The 20,758-nt window shown below is 46.8% G+C and overlaps 1 protein-coding gene and 1 pseudogene across 1 annotated transcript in view; one reads left to right on the plus strand and one right to left on the minus strand.

The window, feature by feature from the left end:
* The window catches only part of LOC124619955, a 615,134-nt gene that overhangs the window by 225,574 nt on the left and 368,802 nt on the right, over positions 1-20,758 (minus strand). The window lies entirely within an intron of this gene.
* LOC124620572 lies at positions 8,615-8,732 on the plus strand (annotated as a pseudogene).

A 20,758-nucleotide genomic window follows, 5' to 3' on the forward strand; every position in this document is an offset into this window, starting at 1 on the left:
GCGAAACCATAGCCAGCTACAGAGCTATAAAGAGATGTTGCCATAGAGATGTTTACAAAATCGAGTTGTAAACACGCGAAGCATTTGCGCCCGCCCTACAGAAACCATCCGGGATCATGTTTCTTAATTTGGATACTTTATTTATATATTTACACATTATGCAAATTTGTTTGTACGACTTCTTCGTAATTTCCAAGGTGTTTCCACGAATACATAAAAACGAAATTTTTTCGAAACTTCACTACAATCTCAGTTGAGTTTTTGCTTTCGTTTCTAATAGAGAATTGGTAAAATGAATACCTGAGTGATGCTGGATTCGTCAGCTAGCCAAATATAATAGATTAAAGAATCATTTGACGTGTCTTTGAATGAGAGTCGAAATCAGGTACAGCAGATGAGGTACTGACGGAGAATTTAACGTTTAATATTTAACTTAGTATTTTTAAGAGTACTAAAGTATCTTTCGTCTGTTGGACTTAGCAGATTCTATCGCCTTATTTGTCGTGCATGAATTCGGGCATCATTTAAAGGCACGTCAAATGTTTCTCTAACCTATTTCATTTGTTACTTTTAAACAAATCGTTTCACAAATCATTTGTTATTGGTTTTTCATCTTGAGCTTACTGCAAGACGGAAAACAAATAATAACCGCTTTTAAGAGCTGCTGCGGAAGATGGCCAGCAAACAAACGCATTTCACAGATATTTGACTGTAGCTTTCAGTCTTTTTTTTTATTACAGTAATGGCGACAACAATCGATGACGACAGTCATTAAATTTAAATTTAGTCAACCATCATACATGGAGCTGTACGGTACTATGTTGCCACTGTTTCTTGCAAGTGTGAAATAACATCAAAGAGAACGAAGGTGGTAGATAGATAGCGTCCACGGGCGAAAAGTTAGATGCACTGTACAGAATGACTGACGAAGAACCCTTGAAAAAATTGTTGCTGAATTTTGTTTCGAAACTACAGCGTTATTACATTGGAAGAGGAAATAACCCAAAGGTAACTGAAGACACCTGTTTCGAAGCATAGATTCCTGATAACGAAATTATCGTAGTCTTTCCATTTGCAGATAATTATTACACACGCAGTGGCATCAACACAGCTGGACTAAATAACGCTTTGTTTGCAACGCCAGACGAAACACCTTCGTCGAACTAATGCTGATGTAACGTCTGCTTGATAGTGCTCATCGTAAACGACGTACAAATCTGGATCGAAAGAAACTTGCGGAATATTTCAGTGTATAAAACTCACTGTATTTCGATTGCAGTATGTCACAAAAATTAATCTTAAAATAATGTATACTTCGTGTGTTACAAGAAAAAAATTTAACGTGCCTATTTACGGCATTTATGTTGTTTTAACGTTTGTCTGAATTTCGGATAATCCGCATTTTCGATAATCCGGATGACCTACCGTGCCATCCATTCCGGTTCAACGGGTTCTACTGTAGCACGATAGCTACGTGTCTCTAGAAAGGCAAGCAGTTATGTTTAACACAGCATACTTGCATGAGGGCCAGCGCACGTGGGTGGGTTTGTGGTATCACCAGCTGAAAGAAAACATTCCAGCCAGAAAATGACACCGATTACTAGGCTGACCAAGCTTCCTGACAACATATCGGACACGTTTCGTAAGTGCCCATGTAGGACTGGCAAACCACAGGAGTTGAGGCAAGACTGATAATAAAAGAACCTCTATTTGGGAAAAAGGACTTTCAATAACATAGGTGGAACTGATGCTCGTAAGCCACAGCCTGCAGACGTACTCTAACAATCCTACTGGTAAGTAAAATCTCGATATTAGAGAGTACACACAATAATTTCATATCATGTAAACTATGACCTTGCCAGCTGCGAAATATTTCTGCTATTATCATTTTCAAATCCACTGCATTATACAGGTACTACTCAGTTTTTCCTTGGAAAAGACGAGAACTTTTCACCTAGTTTTATTTTCTGGAATGAAAAAGTTATTTTGAGAGCGAACAAAATTTTATTTCCCAAAGGAAGATTTCAAAGCCACGAATGGCAGGAAGATGAGCCTGTGCCGTTCAAGACGAAACTGTAGAGTGAAATGTTGTGCTGGATAAATGGCGTACTGGGAGTCCAAAGGTCTGGGATTCTATTGTCTGGCAGCACTGCTTTTTCTGCCTCTGTCACCTCTGCCATTCTGGAAGTAACTTGATAATATAAAAAATACTAAGTTACTCAGTGATTCAGAGTCCATTTTTGACGAAAGTCCTCATATAAGTGGCCTTTTTTCCATTGTTTTGGCATAACTACCGGGAAACAGCATTCAGGGAAATGCAGCATTTGTCTGAAAATTAGAGAGGTATATGTGTCATCGAGTTCATTTAAGAACTATAATGACAAAAAAAGCACTCATCTTTAGCAACGTCGCAATTTACACAATACGAAATCGTAGTGCACATTCACCATTATCATTATTTCACTTAGCAATACACAGGTTTGCAGACTGTGACTGTCACAAAGAGGGCAATGCTCTTTTCTTTCAGTCGTTTCCACCTGTATTCTAGAAGTTCTTTTTTTAATGTTTTATTTTTAATTTAGTGGAGCGTCTTTCATTTTTGGTCCTGCCTTACTCAGCTTAGCATCTTTCCTCTTAGTGTCAGATCATTACCAGGCATCCGCCATGTTTCAGTCTTAGGACGTAAAATCTGTCAGAAGTTGGAAAAAGTGTGAAACAAGACTCATCCTGCCACATAACTTTCTTCCAATGCTCCAGTACAGGTTTTATGGCTTCGACAACACGTTTTCCTGTTACGTGTAGCCGGCCGGAGTGGCCGTGCGGTTCTAGGCGCTACAGTCTGGAGCCGAGCGACCGCTACGGTCGCAGGTTCGAATCCTACCTCGGGCATGGATGTGTGTGATGTCCTTCGGTTAGTTAGGTTTAATTAGTTCTAAGTTCTAGGCGACTGATGACCTCAGAAGTTAAGTCGCATAGTGCTCAGAGCCATTTGAACCATTTGTTACGTGTATTTTTATCACTGGCGAATGGTTTTCGAATTCCAGTTTACCCTGCAATTCCCTGCATATGGAGCACCATTCCTGTCGTTTTGGTGCTGACAGGGTTCGCGAATGCGTCATTCAGTTCTGCAGCGATTGTTTCAACTGTCTTCACAGTCCTTTTCAATGTGGATCCATCAAGACGTTGAGACTTAGCGGATTATCATTTTTCGCTTTCCCTGTATGGAGTATAAATCTTCGACGCAGTGCGTCTTGAAGCACCAACACTTTGGCTCCCTTGGTTATGGAAACAGTTACAGTACGAACGCTGACGTTTTGCCCTGGTCTGATTTCACCTCGCTCCGACATAATGCATTCACAGCTACAGAACACAATTCTTACGACGACTAACACCTGAAACGTACTGAGGATATTGCACAGATGTCTTTCGTGGTCAAATAAAGTAGTGTAACCTGCAGAGTTGCGTTGCGCAAGCATTTCTGACCGACCCCTGCGCAATCTACAGCCGTGGTTTCGGCTTCAGGCGACCAGCAGCAATGGAGGGTGAACCTTTTACTATACAGCCACTTGTGCTGGCAAAACGTCGGAAAAAAGTCATTAAACAAAGGTCGGCCAAATATCCCAAGATGAAAAGAAAAGGCAGTATGTTTACAAGTGACTAGGAAAGCTTTAACAATTTTGTATAATAGCTTTTCCTAAAATGTTCTTTAGATGAGCTTTTGACATCTGTGGCTGCCCCTCCCATCGATCTGCACATAACACAGGGTTACATCAAGGACAGCATCACTTTTATTCAGGAAAACTAGCCTTCCCTCATAGCTTCATCAATGTATGCATTCGACACCTCCCCATATCTCTTTTCATCTCCAGCACCCTACTTCTATTTTCACCTGGCCACTATGGTTCTACACCTTGCACCTGTTATTGAAATAATCAGCAACCAGTTGCACAAGAGAAACTTTGTGTCCTTAACTGGTTTCAGGCACTTACTGCCCTTATTCAGACGATTATAACTATAGCACTCTTAAAAAGGGCATTAAGGAATTGATATTTCTTCTGTGCAACTGGTTGTTGATTATTTCAATAAGCACAACTACAGCTGCTGAAGATGGATAAAATACTAAAATTAACCTTCCATCTCTCCTGTGTCCATTTTCTCCTCGCCTTCACTGTGTCTGTCCCCTCGTCTATCCATCTCAACTTGTCTCCAGCCATCCTCATTGGTGTGTGTAGCCCTTGCAGTACTGTTCAAGAAAGAAAGCTAGTAGTACTGCCACAACATACTTGTTATGCAGGGCAGGCGACAGATCAGGGGCTGGAAAATCGAAAATTTGCCCCTGACATACAGGCTACCATGCTAACCATGTCAATAAAGCAGACTGATACGACTCCAACGCTACACACCTGTCATGCAGGCCAGCCTACATGTTGGGGCCCAGAGAACAGCTTTTAGAGCCTGACATGTAGACAGCCATGCAAAGCAGGTTGGTTTGGCAGGCCCATACTCTTCCCACACAACTTGGCTGTCGAGCAGAGCAGCCTACACGCAAGTGGATGTGAAAACGTTTTTACCTGTATCTCCACTCTTTATATAGCTAGGACGTTATAAACCCCACAGTGTTGTTTATGTGCCAGATTTAGCGGAAATTTATCGAGTTGTTTGGGAGGCGATCCTAAACTTATACACATACATACATTCAGTTTTATCTATGCAGAACAGAAGACACGTTATACAGTACTAAACCAACAAGCTGAATTAATTAATCAGTTGAAATAATGATCTTGATTATTATGTACATTATGCAATTTTTATACGTGATGTACAATGAGCTTGGTTGTTAAGAAATTTTATAGGTGGTGCTCCAACGTTACGCAGTGCGCTATCTGTGGCGTGCAGTGATGCGAGGAGGCCATCTCAATCAAGAGAAGCGGCCCGCTCAGCTACCCGCGAATCAGCGTGCCGCTGCGATGCGGGGGAAAATAAAAGCAGGAGCGTCGGAGGGCGCCCCGTGAGGAAAGAATGGCTCGTGTGTCTGGAGGTGGGGAACTGACGGCGGCAGCCGGGCGGAGCAGGGCATTTGTATGCGGGCGGCCCGAGTGAAAGGGCGGCCACGGGCCGAGCCGCCGAGGGCCGGGGAGGGGGTTTTTTAAAGGGCGCGCCGCTCACGGCTGGCCGCGCACAGTCAATGCGCGCGCGGCGGCAGCCATTAGCGCAGGGAGTGCCCTGCGCTCTGCGCCGGCGGGCCCTTCGTTACGTCCCGTCCTGCCAGGGATTAGCCGCCGCTCAGGTTACCGGCCCTACAAACTGCCTGATTACGCCCTCAGTTTTGTTCGCCGAAGCTGTCTTGCGTGGCCGGCCGGTGCCCGACGTGGCTAAATCGATTACAGTTGCCGCGTAGCCTTCATTAGGTGCGCCCCTTACCTCCCGCATCGTACTTGTCCTTCTACACAACTGCACGAAAATGGCGAAAACGAATGGTTTCTGGTGTGGGTCCGTTTACTAGACAAAGTCGCAGTCGCTGTCGCTGATTTTATTCATCAATGTACATGACAGGTCGCCTATTACGGCAAGTACAAGAACTGGCCGACAGCGGCTAGCAGCAGGCACTCGTCCTTGGTGTATGCCCAGGTTGACTGTCTGCCTAGTAGGCCTACGGCCTAAGCTATAGATCGAAGAAAATAGTCATGTTATGCTATAGACATCTACAATCCTAAATTCGCTCCAGTTGTTGCTCACTAGTTGTTCGTTATCTGTGTACAACCATCAGCGCCGGCCGGTGTGGCCGAGCAGTTCTAGGGGCTTCAGTCCGGAACCGCGCGACCACTACGGTCGCAGGTTCGAAAGGAACTGGTTAATTAATTCAGCTTGTTGGTTCAGTACTGTATAATGTGTCTTCTGTTCTGCATAGATAAGACAACTCGAACGATTTCAGCTAAATCTGGCACATAAACAACCCTGTGGGGTTTATAACCTCCTAACTGTATAACGAGTCGAGATACAGGCAAAAACGTGTTTTTCCCATCCACTTGCGTGTAGGCTGCCCTGCTCGACAGCCGAGTTGTGTGGGAAGAGTGTGGGCATGCCAAATCAACCTGCTTTGCATGGCTGTCTACATGTCAGGGTCAAAAAGCTGTTCTCTGGGCCCCAACATATGGGCTGCCCGGCATGATGGGTGTGTAGTGTTGGATGGATAATGGTTCAAATGGCTCTGAGCACTATGGGACTCAACTGCTGAGGTCATTAGTCCCCTAGAACTTAGAACTAGCTAAACCTAACTAACCTAAGGACATCACAAACAGCCATGCCCGAGGCAGGATTCGAGCCTGCGACCGTAGCGGTCTTGCGGTTCCAGACTGCAGCGCCTTTAACCGCACGGCCACTTCGGCCGGCTGTAGTGTTGGAGTCGTATCAGTCTGCTTTATTGACCTGCTTAGCATGGCAGCCTGTATGATGGGGACAAATTTTCGACTTTCAAGCCCCTGACCTGTAGCCTGCACTGCATAACAAGTATGTTGTGGTAGTACTACTAGCTTTCCTTCTTGAACAGTACTGTAGGGGCGTGGATGTGTGTGATGTCCTTAAGTTAGTTAGGTTTAAGTAGTTCTAAGTTCTTAGGGACTGATCACCTCAGATGTTAAGTCCCATAGCGCTCAGAGCCATTTGAATCATTTTTGAACAATCATCTGCTTTCTCTTTCAACACCACATTTCAAAAGTTTCTGTTATTTTTTTGACTGAACTATTTATCGCCCACGTTTTACTTCCATGTGAGATTACACTGTACACAGCTATCTTAGCTGTTAATAAATTTCTCCTTTTCACAAATACTTTCTTTGCTACTCCCAGTCTGCAGTTTACATCGCCCATCATCAGTCATTTTGCTGTCCGAATAACAAAATTCATCTACTTCTCTCTCATTTCCTAATCTACATTACAGTGATAAAAGTCATGAGACAGAGATACGCACATATACAGATCACTGCGGTACAGCGCACACAACGTATGAAAGGGCAGTACACTTGCCAAGTTGTCATTTGTAATTAAGTGATTCATGCGAAAAGGTCTGCGACTGCGACGTGATTATGGCCGCACGGCACTTTGAACTTGGAGTGGTAGCTGGAGCTAGACACGTGAAGGAATTCAACATTCGGAGATCTGCAGCGTCGTGAGTGTGATCCAGACCCGTTAAGTACGATCGAGAACAGTGGTGTTTGCGTAGAGATGTCAGTGCTAACAGACAAGCAACACTGTGTGAAATAACCGCAGGAATCAGTGTGGGACAGTACTGCGAAATTTGATGTTAATGGACTATGCAAGGTGACCGACCCACGTGCATTTGCTAACAGCACATCGCCCTCTGCGTCTTCTCCTGGGGTCGTGTCCATATCGGTTGAATCCTAGACGACTGTCTTGTGTTCCACACAACTGCAGCGTATCTTGTGACTGTTCTTATTTTAGTGCGTGAGTTGTTGTCCGCTCCAGGTACACCACCCCACGCATTACTAAGTACATTGGCTGCGAACCTTTTATTGACCTCTTATTTCCGCAACGATTCGCTGCAAGATAATCTGCAAAACCAAACATTTTCGATGTATAAATTATACAGCCAGCCGGTTGCATAAGTTCAATGTAAAGACCTTGACCACGATTCATAAACACTGCGGGTATCTTCGTCAGAAGGAGTACTGAAACCCTCTTCAAGGTTTCCATATTAAACTTACACAACCGGTTGGCTGTATACTTTGTATACTGAATATTTATTTACAGTTGCTACCGTCAACCATGTTTAAAACTGTAAAACTAAACACATTAGCATATGGTAACATTACGGGGTCGCCACCAAACAACATTATCATACTTGGGCTTGATGCCATAATTAAACATGAAATGCAGAGTCGTTATCAGTAGTTTATTCCCAAGTGATCAACTAGTAGTGGTTTGTTAACATCTAACAAGACAAAAATAAGATATATAACCAATATCTTGGGTTCTCAGCTTTGTAAGCATCACCGCCCTAGATGCAGGCAAGCTAATTTACTTTCCTGATCCACCTCTCACCAACCATATTCGGTATCCATGTATGTTAAAAAACCTCGAATGCTTCTCAGCTCGGGCTGTCACAGGTGGCCGAGTATCAGACGGTAAACACATTCCTCTAGGCCTGGGACAAGGTCAAGATGCTCTGGCCAACGGCCAGCCTACCTCTCTGGCAGTAGTTTAACCTCTGGAAATTCTGATTCGCACGATATTTTGTGCGCACTGAACGTCATATGTCCGGGCCTGAGGGCGGAAGGAGTTATAATCTATTTCCAGGTACACAATGTAGAACAAATTTATTCAGTATTCATAAGACAGTTCTCCTTCGTTGAGTTTTAAATTATAAACGAACGTTCCTGAAGATAAAATCTTCTGGGTTGTTAGTGCACGTCACATTTCTTCTATGTGACAGACGTTTCATCCACTCTGAAGGGATCTTCTTCAGGGTCTTGTGGTGTCCACGGTCGACTGAGTGTTCAGTCAGTCGTGGACACCACAAGATCCTGAAGAAGATCCCAGCAGAGCGGATGAAACGTCGATCGTATAGAAGAAATATGAAGCGGCCTAATGACACAGAAGCCAACGGTCTTGCCGCAATGGTAACACCGGTTCCCGTCAGATCACCGAAGTTAAGCGCTGTCGGGCTAGGCTAGTACTTGGATGGGTGACCAGCCGGTCTGCCGAGCGCTGTGGGTAAGCGGGGTGCACTCAGCCCTTGTGAGATAAACTGAGGAGCTACTTGATTAAAAAGTAGCGGCTTCAGTCTTGGAAACTGACATACGGCAGGGAGAGCGGTGTGCTGACCACATGCCCCTCCATATCTGCATCCAGTGAGTCCTACGAGCTGAGGATGACACGGCGGCCGGTCAGTACCGTTGGGCCTTCATTGCCTGTTCGGGAGGAGTTTTTAATGACAGAAGGTTCTCGTTTCAGTGACAACGGCCACGTAAGCCTGCAGACTAACATGAGGGGAAGTTCGTTTGATACTTTGAGTCACACCACGGAAGGCAATAACGGTTAAGTGGTCGAATAGCTACAAGATTTTAGTCCAGATTCGCTTGCGATGCTCTGAAGTTAATTAAAGCAATTATTCTTGCTCTCAGCAAAGGGAGACGGTATCCACTTAGCTGGGATAAGGCTAAAGTCTGATGTCACAATCCTAAGCTTCTTGGGGATTAGAACTTAAGTGCAGCACCGCTACTGCGGTTGTGGGCTGGCACAGAGAACTCGAAGGATTGACTGATTCGATACCTAAGACCAAGCTGTCGTTCCGCTTTTTTTTTTTTTTGTGGTAGGTTGCGTTGCAGCACCACGGTGTAGAGCGGTCTTACTGTCATGGTATAGGAGTAAGTTTTTTCCAATCCTACAGTGACATCATCACGATGACATTATTGTACTGCACGTTGAAAGTGTCGCGGTCAGAATCGAAGTTCGGTATCACCCTCCGAGGTCGTAGTTCAAGATTGCCGGTAAGAGGTGACACAACGACGTAGGTAGTTATTGTGTTGGTCGTGCCATGGATTTCACATAATGAGTGGCCATCAAAACAGACACATTTTTAGTGACCGTAGCAGGGCTATCGTTAGCCGTGGCCCGAATCCGAGTCCTCGAGGATGGTGAAAGGATTAGGGCGGCGGTGCCAGCTCTGGGAAGTCGCGGTGTCAGAGTGTTGCAAGCCATTGAGTGTTCACGCTAGACGTTCACTTTGTCGTAGAGTCGCCTTTTGTGTGTGTGAAATCTTATGGGACTTAACTGCTAAGGTCATCAGTCCGAAAGCTTAAACACTGCCTAACCTCAATTATCCTAAGGACAAACACACACACCCATGCCCGAGGGAGAAATCGAACCTCCGCCGGGACCAGCCACACAGTCCATGAATGCAGCGCCCTAGACCGCTCGGCTAATCCCGCGCGGCAGAATTGCCTTACCTTTCCGTGAATGGACGTCTTTAGAGGGTCCACGCTTGGCTCCTCTTGTAGGGCAACACTCCTCGTCAGTGGAGGGGCATGTAGGCTTCACCGAAGGACCTTATTCTCCAGACGCTGAAGTGTCTGCATCCGGGAGGCACTAATCGTAGGAAAGGCAGACAACCTACAATCTTGGTATCTAAGTTCTGTTTCCTGCTGTTGAAGAAGGGGTACAACGCTTTTATCAGATTCTTCCCCTTTTGGGTGATGCACTCCATTTGTCGATGGAAGAGCAGTTTGTTATCCATTCGGACTCCCAGATATTTGGTATCCGGGGACCATGGAAACCGGACGCCTGCAATAGTGATGTAGCGGAGAACGGTGTGCCGTTTAGTGAAGAAGACCGCCGTAGTTTTGGGCGGCATTGAGGGCAATCTCGTTTGAACGATACCAGGTGCCTGTGTCCACCTGCCGCTAGAGACGAGGAATGAGCTGGTCGGTCTGTGGCCGGTCGTATGGAGCGCCATTTCGTCGGCGTACTGCGCCAGGTGACAGTGTGGGATGACTGGCATTTTGTTAATATGAATGTTAAAGAGGATGGGAGACAATACAGAGCCTTGAGGGGTAACGTATGCTTGCTGAGTAACCAAGAACGTCCTTCAGGGAGGAAATCATCCACGATCTTGATATAGATGTCCGGAATGGTCGTTTGCATAAGCACATAAGCATTTTGAACATGAGATTGTCCTGCCAAATCCTGTCGTAAGCGTCTTGCAGGCGCAGGAAAACCATTGGCGTCTATATGGTGGAGTTAACGCCCTTGCTGATGTTTGCTGTGATCCTAAAAACTTGCAGTTCAGCCGACAGTTGGGAAGCGAAACCGAACTGTTCTTGACGGACTGTTTCAGCCGCCAGCAGAAGCTGTAAAGTGCTGTGGAGGATCAAAGATACCAGGATCTTCGCTATGATATTCAGAAGGCTACCCGACCTGTTATTGATAGGGACCATAGGACACTCCCGTACCGCGGTTGTGAGCTGGCATAAATACTGTCGGTACGACTAGATACAGTGCGATCTTCTAGCGGGCAAGTGACATCGTGTGGGAAAATAGTGCCCGCAGTCGCAGTGACTTGATCACGAAAGGGCGCTCTGCTGCCAGCGGCTGCAGGAGACTCCGTGGACAAATAATGAGCGTTTTGTCGATCGGAACACTTACCAGCATACGAGGCGAGCACGAATCGGTGCTTCGATTGCAAGCATTTGTGGGGCAGACGATATCTGAAGCGCGGTGTGACGCGAGTGTGTTGGTTGCTTGCAGACTGTCTTCTAGGAGGAACACAGCAGAACGTTTGTGCGCAAAGCAGGGCTGAGTCCCGGTGTGTACCGTTAGCCCTCCATCTTTTGTTGTTTCGGACGTCTCTTGGAAGGGGTTACTTGGCGCCAAACTAGATTGACCCAGTCAATGTTACGTGTTTCCTTTCAAAACGCAGAAGTGTGCTTCCCAGGAAGCGTATAACACAGGACGCGACGTCCAAGGAATTCACCAGTCAGCCACAAAGTGAGGTTGATCAGTAGCTGCACGTTCAGCCGCGAAAGGTTGTCTGCGACTGTGAGTGAAAACGAAAATGCATCGAAAACCGGCGAGCCCGCCACAACTGCGTCGCTGTGTGTCTGCGAGGGTGGGCTCGTACCCGCCCCCCGCGGGTCGGCAGCGCTTGCCAGAGGCGCCGCGGGACGAAGCAACAGGTCCGCCCCCGCACCGCCGCCGCCCCCGCCCTGCGCCACCCCGCCTCCACCCCCGCAGGCGGCGGCCGGCCCGACGCGCCGCCACAACCTGCCAACTGTGTACACGCCAGCACAGCCACAAAGGCCTGCGGGCCGCGACTCGCAAATACTTTCCTCCTTGAGATATTCCGCCGCGCCGATTCGGCCGATACTGTCTGACAGACAGCTTCTAGACGTTATCTCGGAGCTCTGCTTGATGTTACAGTGATAACAAGTGCTTTTTACATGACTTTCTCAGTACTTGCGTTGTACTGGAAGCATTGGTGCATATCGAACACCTAGGATCCTTCCCGCAATGGGGATATTCAGTATGTGTCTGTGTGTAAATTATACGTCATAATTTTTCTCTGCCTCGTGATGACTGGGTGTTGTGTGATGTCCTTAGGTTAGTTAGGTTTAAGTAGTTCTAAGTTCTTGGGGACTGATGACCATAGATGTTAAGTCCCATAGTGCTCAGAGCCAGCCATGTACGTCATAATTAATTACAAAAGGTACGAACCATATATCGAATACTAAAAATAAAAAAAGGAAGAAAAAAAAGCAACCACAACGAAGGAATTACCCGAATGGGGCTGAAATCGGTAGGTGTGATGTAGATGTACAGACAAACAAATAATTACAATTTCAAAATAAGCGGATGATTTATTCACGAGAAAGAGCTTCACAAAATGAGCAAGTCAATAAGTAGGTCCATCTCTGCTCCTATGCAAGCAGTTATTCGGCTTATCATTGACTGATGGAGTTGCTGGATGCCCTCCTCAGGGATACCGTGCCAAATTCTGGCCACTGGTCCATTAGGTCGTCAAAAGCCCCAGCTGGTTAGAGGTCCGTGTCTACAATGCTCAAAACATCCTAAATTGGGGAGAGAAGAGGCGATGTTGCTGACCAAGGTAAATGTCGAGCGATTTGCTGATTACTTCAGCTGGCATCTTTGAGCCCAACTACACGTCCTGACATCTGCGTGATTGTTCAAATGACTCTGAGCACCATGGGACTTAGCATCTGAGGTCATCAGTCCCCTAGAACGTAGAACTACTTAAACCTAACTAACCTAAGGACATCACAAACATCCATGTCCGAGGCAGGATTCGAACCTACGACCGGAGCAGTTGCGCGGATCCAGACTGAAGCGACTAGAACCGCTCGATCACAGGCGCCGGCCTGGAGCAAGTGTATTCTCATTTAGCTCCCAGCAGCACTCCCGCTCGGCCACTGCGGCCGGCTCTTCGTAGACGCGGCTGTTTGCAGGGCATACTTACTGCCCAGCCGGGCATATGATATGAAATTCGCAAAGACTTTATGCCCTGGTATCCGCATGTCCTCTGTTTACTATCTTTCCCACATGAGGGGTGAAACTGCGTCACACATTCATCCGTGGACAGCCGAAGTTTACAATTTTGCATTTTCCGTCGATACCTTTAAGAATATCAGTCCGTGTGGAGTTCGTATAACTTCTCCGTGGTGCGACGTTTTTTTCAAATGGTTCAAATGGCTCTGAGCACTATGGGACTTAACATCTATGGTCATCAGTCCCCTAGAACTTAGAACTACTTAAACTTAACTAACCTAAGGACATCACACACATCCATGCCCGAGGCAGGATTCGAACCTGCGACCGTAGCAGTCGCGCGGCTCCGGACTGAGCGCCTAGAACCGCTAGACCACCGCGGCCGGCGACGTTTTTTTGTCTTAGGGTGTATTTTAACTCATTTCTCCATTTACTTTCTTTCTGTTGTGATCTACATATGACTGACCAATATTTCCATTAAACCATAGTAGATACGCTAGTCACTGCATGCAGTACTGCGTCACAAACGGAAGTGTTTGTAGGTTTCTTTATTCAGACTTTATTGTTTGAAAGCTGTTAGGTGCTTGTTTTTAATGACAGTTCAAGACAGGGCACTCGAAACGTTCCTTTTCTCCGTGCCACGGAGCTTCCTTCTCGTCGTACAGAAGTACTGAAAAAGCCTAAGGACTCTTTGCTCCTCCTTATCATTTTTAAATTTCGTCGAATGGTTCTGATTGGACCGTAGCAAAAAATGGTTCAGATGGCTCTGAGCACTATGGGACTTAACTGCTCAGGTCATCAGTCCCCTAGAACTTAGAACTACTGAAACCTAACTAACCTAAGGACATCACACACATCCATGCCCGAGGCAGGATTCGAACCTGCGACCGTAGCAGTCGCGCGGTTCCAGACTGTGTCCGTAGCAGTTCCAGCATGTGCAACAGGGCAAAAAATTGCTGCCTTAATGCGCTTCAAAAGGGTGAAATCATGTTCACGGGGTTTGCTAGGCCACAATGTCCGTAGAGGATGGTTAGAGCGTCTTCCTGTTGCTCACCGGACTGCAAACTGTCATTTTACACCGTGAAATGCGTCGGAATCAAAGTCCCAAAGAATGAAGTGGTTTCATTGACGACCTTCATGCCACACCTGAGGCCTGTTAGTTTCGAGTATGAGCGGGGGGGTGTCTGAAACATTGTCCTCAGCCACTCATCAGAAAACCGCGTGATTTCAACGCTGGGCATCGTGGTCCATCGCAGAGGCGTCAAAAGAAGGGGTGGAATGTGGATAAGAGGGGCTGTGATGACGGTCTCATCTTGTAACATGAACACGGTGGCGCTTGGAAAAATTGTGAAATTTCGTGCCAATGTGACATCATTAACCCATTTTACACGTCACATGAACTTCTGAACTCATGTCTTTCTTTAGTACGTGTCGACAGCTTGCTGTTTAAAAAAATGGTTCAAATGGCTGTAAGCTCTATGGGACTTAACATCGAGAGGTCATCAGTCCCCTAGACTTAGAACTACTTAAACGCTTCCGATGTGCGTTCACCGTGATGTCGCCAAACACGGAAGCGACAATCATGATGCTGTAAACAGAACCTGGATTCATCTGATAAAATGACGTCTTGCCATTCGTGCACCCAGGTTCGTAGTTGAGTACACCAACGCAGGCGCTCCCGTCTGCGATGCAGCGTCAAGGGTAACCGCAACCATGGTCTGCGAGCTGATAGTCCTCGCTGCTGCAAACGTCGTCGAACTGTTCGTGCAGATGGTTGTTGTCTTGCAATCGTCCCCATCTGTTGACTCAGGGATCGAGATGTGGCTGCACGATCCGCTACAGCCATGCGGATAAGATGCCTGTCATCTCGACTGCTAGTGATACGAGGCCGTTGGAACCCAGCACGGCGTTCTGTATTACCCTCCTGAAACCCACCGACTCCATATTCTGCTAACAGTCATTGGATCTCCACCAACGGGAGCAGCAATGTCGCGATACGATAAACCGCAATCGTGATAGGCTACAATCCGACCTTGCCAGAATGAGATTTTCACTCTGCAGCGGAGTGTGCGCTGATATGAAACTTCCTGACGCATTAAAACTGTGTGCCAGACCGAGACTCGAACTCGGGACCTTTGCCTTTCGCGGGCAAGTGCTCTAGAGCATTTCTCCACCTTACTCGAGGCATCACAACAACGTTTCACCAGGCAACGTCGGTCAACTGCTGTTTGCGTATGAGAAATCGGTTGGAAACTTTCCTCATGTCAGTGCGTTGTAGGTGTCGCCACCGCCGCCAACCATGTGTGAATGCTCTGAGTGTGGTGTCACCGCCAGACACCACACTTGCTAGGTGGTAGCCTTTAAATCGGCCGCGGTCCATTAGTATACGTCGGACCCGTGTGTCGCCACTGTCAGTGATAGCAGACCGAGCGCCACCACACGGCAGGTCTAGAGAGACGTACTGGCACTCGCCCCAGTTGTACAGCCTACTTAGCCAGAGATGGATCACTGACAACTACGCTCTCATTTGCCGAGACGATAGTTAGCATAGCCTTCAGCTACGTCATTTGCTACGACCTAGCAAGGCGCCATAGCATTTGATAATTAGTTTTGTGAAGCTTGTACAGTACCGAGAGATGTTCTACAGTTGTGGATTAAAGTTAAGTATTATATCAACTACTTACTTTATTTGCTACTATTAAATCCCTTAACTGTTCCAGACCTCGCGCCAGCCTGCGGGAGCTTAAGCGCGTGCCTTTCGGCTTCCTCTCATTGTGACTTGGCTGCCTTGCCAAGTCACGGCACTGAGAAGCTAATCATTTGCATATCACAGCATCTTCTTCCTGTCGGTTAAATTTCACGTCTGTAGCACGCCATCTTCGTGGTGTAACAATTTAATGGCCAGTAGTGTAGCAATAAAGCTATTTCTCGGTGAACTATGCGGAGAACCAAAGACACAGACAACGGCCGTCATCTTGTCAAAATTTCTGTCAGTCAAAATATCTCGCAAACACGTCAAACACGTAAACCAGCACCGTACACGGTCAAATGTTTGCAGACATTGCACGTTCTGAGAAATTGTTTGATTGTGTACGAGGATCTTTGGACACACGCGCAGGCACGCGTTAACGCAACGCGTACCCAACTACCCACCCACCCACAAAGACACATACATACTCACACACATACATACTCACACACACACACTCACTCACACACACACACACACACACACCAGAGAGAGAGAGAGAGAGGGGTCCTTTCGGCTTTACAGGAGTGGCGCAGAAGGCGAGCAGTTTTGGAGCACGCGAGACTCTGTGTGGGGCCATTCGTCAGCGGCACCTCGCGGCCTGCCTGTGTCTGTCGGCTGCTAATTAGGGCGCGCGTTAACTCAGGCGGCAGGCGGAGGCGGCGGCGGCGGCGGCGGCGGCGGCGGCTTGCCGGATGAAGCGGTCGCTGGCCGACAGGTGGCAGCAGCGGCAGCGCCGGCTAATGACGCCTCCCCCGCTAATGGCCGACCGCCAGTGGCCTGGCTCGGGCCGCCCGCGCAGCGCCTGCCGCTGCCGCGACGTTTACGAGACCGTAAATCGCCGGGCCGGGCGCGGACGGGGGAAAAGCGACGCCCAAGAAGGCGCGCAGCCGCGGCGAACCGGTCGCACGGGGAATCGTGTGCGCTCCATCGACGCTCGCGCCCACGTGCTGCGTCTGCGGACGCGCGAGTCGCCCACTGTCGCGGTACTCGCCAAGTGCGAGGCGTAATTCTACATCTACATTTATACTCAGCAAGCCACCAAACGGTGTGTGGGGGAGGACGCTTTACGTGCCACTGTCATTACCTCTCTTTTCTGTTCCAGTCGCGTATGGTTCGCGGGAAGAACGACTGTCGAAAAGCCTCCGTGCGTGCTCGAATCTCTCTAATTTTACATTCGTGATCTCCTCGGGAGGTATAGCAAGCTACACCGCGATGCAGAGCGCCTCCTTTGCAGAGTCTGCCACTTGAGTTTGCTAAACATCTCCGTAACGCTATCACGCTTACCAAATAACCCTGTGACGAAACGCGCCGCTCTTCTTTGGATCTTCTCTATCTCCTCTGTCAACCCGACCTGGTACGGATCCCACACTGATGAGCAATAAAGTATAGGTCGAACGAGTGTTTTGTAAGCCACCTCCTTTGTTGATGGACTACATTTTCTAAGGACTCTCCCAATGAATCTCAACCTGGTACCCGCCTTACCAACAATTAATTTTATATGATCTATCCACTTTATATCGTTCCGTACGCATGCTACCAGATATTTTACATAAGTAACTGCTACCAGTGTTTGTTCCACAATCATATAATCATACAATAAAGGATCCTTCTTTCTATATATTCGCAATACATTTGTCTATGTTAAGGGTCAGTTACCACTTCCTGCACCAAGTGCCTATCCGCTGCAGATCTTCCTGCATTTCGCTGCAATTTTCTAATGCGGCAACTTCTCTGTATACTACAGCATCATCCGCCAAAAGCTGCATGGAACTTCCGACGCTGTCTACTAGGTCATTTATATATATTGTGAAAAACAATGGTCCCATAACACTCCCCTGTGGCACGCCAGAGGTTACTTTAACGTCTGTAGACATCTCTCTATGGAGAACAACATGCTGTGTTCTGTTTGCTAAAAACTCTTCAATCCAGTCACACAGCTGGTCTGATATTCCGTAGGCTCTTACTACAGTGCGGAACTGCATCGAACGCCTTCCGGAAGTCAAGGAAAATGGCATCTACCTGGGAGCCTGTGTCCAATATTTTCTGGGTCTCATGAACAAATAAAGCGAGTTGGGTCTCACACGATCGCTGTTTCCGGAATCCATGTTGATTCCTACTGAGTAGATTCTAGGTTTCCAGAAATGACATGATAAGCGAGCAAAAAACATGTTCCAAAATTGTACAACAGCTCGATGTCAGAGATATAGGCTTATAGTTTCTCGCATCTGCTCGACGGCCCTTCTTGAAAACTGGAATTATGAGCTGCATATGGGAATTTCACTGTTAAATACAAGGGAGAGAGGCCTCTATGAGGGCAAACATTTGTCTAATAACGCGACAGAAGAAGAAACGGGAATCCAGTATTAGAATCAGAACTTAAAAGAGTTTTGCAAGACTTAAAATCGAATAAGGCAGAATTTCTAAAATCATTGGGGGGAGTGGCAACAAAACGATTATTCGCGTAGGTCTGTAGGATGTGTGAATCTGATGATATACCATCTGACTTCATCATCCGCACAATTCCGAACATTGCAAGACCCGAGTGCGAGAGTTATTGTACAATCATGCATCCAAGATACTGACAAGAATAATATACGGAAGAATGGGAAAAAAAAAACATTGAGGATCTGTTAGATGACGATCAATTTGGCTGTAGGAAAAGGAAAGGCACCATAGAAGCAGTTCTGCCATGGTGGTTGATAACGGAGGCAATATTGAAGCCAAATCAAGACAGGTTCATAGGATCTGTAAACATGCAAAAAGTGTCCGCCAATCTACAAGAAGTCCAAAATTCTTAGGAAAACTGGGGAAAGCTTTCGCGATAGGCAGGTAATGCACTATGTGTACGTGAGGTAAAAGGGAACAATAAGAGTGGAAGACCAACAGCAAAGTAATCAGATTTTTAAAAAAGTGTGTATGACAGGGACGTAGTCCTCCAGCCCTAATGATGGTGGAGTAAAAGACAGCTTCAAGAGTCGGATTAAATTTCAAGGCGAAAGGATATCAATGATAAGATTAGCTGATGACTTTCCTCAGTGAAAGGGAAGATTTCCGGGATCTGCTAAATGGAATGAAGAGTCTAATGAGTAAAAGTATATGGACTGAGAGTAAATCGGAGAAAGGCAAGAGTAACGAGATGTATCAGAAATGAGAACAACAAGAATCTTAACGTCATGATTGGTGATCACCAAGTTAATCAAGATAAGAAATTCTGCTACCTATGCTGCAAAGTAATACATGGCAGATGGAGCAACGAGGACATGTAAAGCAGACCAGCATTGGCAAAAAGGGAATTCGTGGCCAAGAGAAGTTTGTTACTATCAAACATAAGCCTTAGTTTGAGGAAGAAATGCTTGGAACACAGCATTGTGTGGTAGTGAAACATAGACAGTGCGGAAACAAGAACAGAATGGCTCTGAGCACTATGGGACTTAACATCTGCGGTCATCAGTGCCCTAGAACTTAGAACTAACCTAAGGACATCACACACATTCATGCCCGAGGCAGGATTCGAACCTGCGACCGTAGCAGTCGCGCGGTTCCGGACTGAGCGCCTAGAACCGCTAGACCACCGCGGCCGAACAAGAACAGAATAGTATTGAAGCAGTTGAGATGTGGTGCTACAGAACAATATTGAAAATTAGGTGTACTCCGCAGACACCGGGATAAATGGGAAACTCTGACAAGAAGAAGGGAGAGGATGGTAGCACATCTGTTAAGATATCACGGAATAACTTCCACGGCACTAAAGGCAGCTGTAGAGGGTAAAAACTGTAGAGAAAACATAGATTGGAATACATCCAACAAATAATTGAGGATGTAGGTTGCAAGTGAAACTCGAAGATCAAGCGGCTGCCACAGGAGAGGAGTTCGTGGCAGGCCGCATCAAACCACTCAGAAGACTAACCACAGGCTTCAGTAGAAGACGAAACTGTGTTGCTTTCATTCTGTTCTGTTCACTCTTCGTGGGCGGTGGCATCTACGTCACAACGTTAGTGATGTCTCTCTGCATAATTCCTCAGTGAAGACATGCCCTATCTCTCAACATCGCAGCGCCACCTCATGGAGGTCGATATAGAGTCAAGGATTGACTCTCTCTGCCCAGACTTGCATGGACAGACCAAGTAAAATACTTAGGGGTGAACCTGTATAGCAAACTCCTTTTCGAGCGTCGCATCCACAACATGAGGGTTCAGCTATTAGACCTCTTATACCATTTATACCCCTTGTTGACCGGCATACAGATGAGCGTTCGAACGAAGCTTCAGCCGCATCAAGCGACAGTCTTACCTTCAGTTCTTTACGGCTGCTCCATGTGGGGAACTATCCGCCGCTATAAGTCATTCTAAACAGATGCTTCCGCCTCATCTCAGGAACCCCAAAATGGGTCAGGAATGCCTACCTTTATACTGAATTAAACATCCCACCCATCCCCAACCACGTCACATCTGCAACACAGAAGCTCCCCTGTAGGATCGACGAACTCAGGTCCACCACCTTCCATCTCGAATATACTGACTCTATCGTTCCACAATAATGGCACGGAGTGCTGGTCCCTCAACCATTCGATGAGGCTCCATTAATAATTGAATTCAATGAAAACCAACACCTTTAGCAGGGTCACGGGTTACAAGCCCTTCCCCCTGCTTACATCTCAATGAAGCTTGAATAAATCCCTATGTCCATTTCCCCCATGAGTCTAGCCTTAATGCAAGGTAGTACATTGGCTCACCACACATACACACACACAAACACCACACACACCACACACATAAATCGCTCTGCCCAGTTCGTGACCTTCTATGAAGCTGTCAACATCATGTCGTCAGGACAACGATTCAAGTCTCAGGTGGAAGTGTACATTTCTACCGGTTGAATTTGTACTTCAGGAGAAGAGTTTGTAAATGTGTGCATGAAGTGATGCTTTACTGTTCAAACGCAGTTGAAAATATTAGGCACAGTCCTGTGGCAGTGGATTATATACAGTTAA

Source organism: Schistocerca americana, chromosome 6 (genome assembly GCF_021461395.2).
Source record: "Schistocerca americana isolate TAMUIC-IGC-003095 chromosome 6, iqSchAmer2.1, whole genome shotgun sequence".
Taxonomy (NCBI): Eukaryota; Metazoa; Arthropoda; class Insecta; order Orthoptera; family Acrididae; genus Schistocerca; species Schistocerca americana.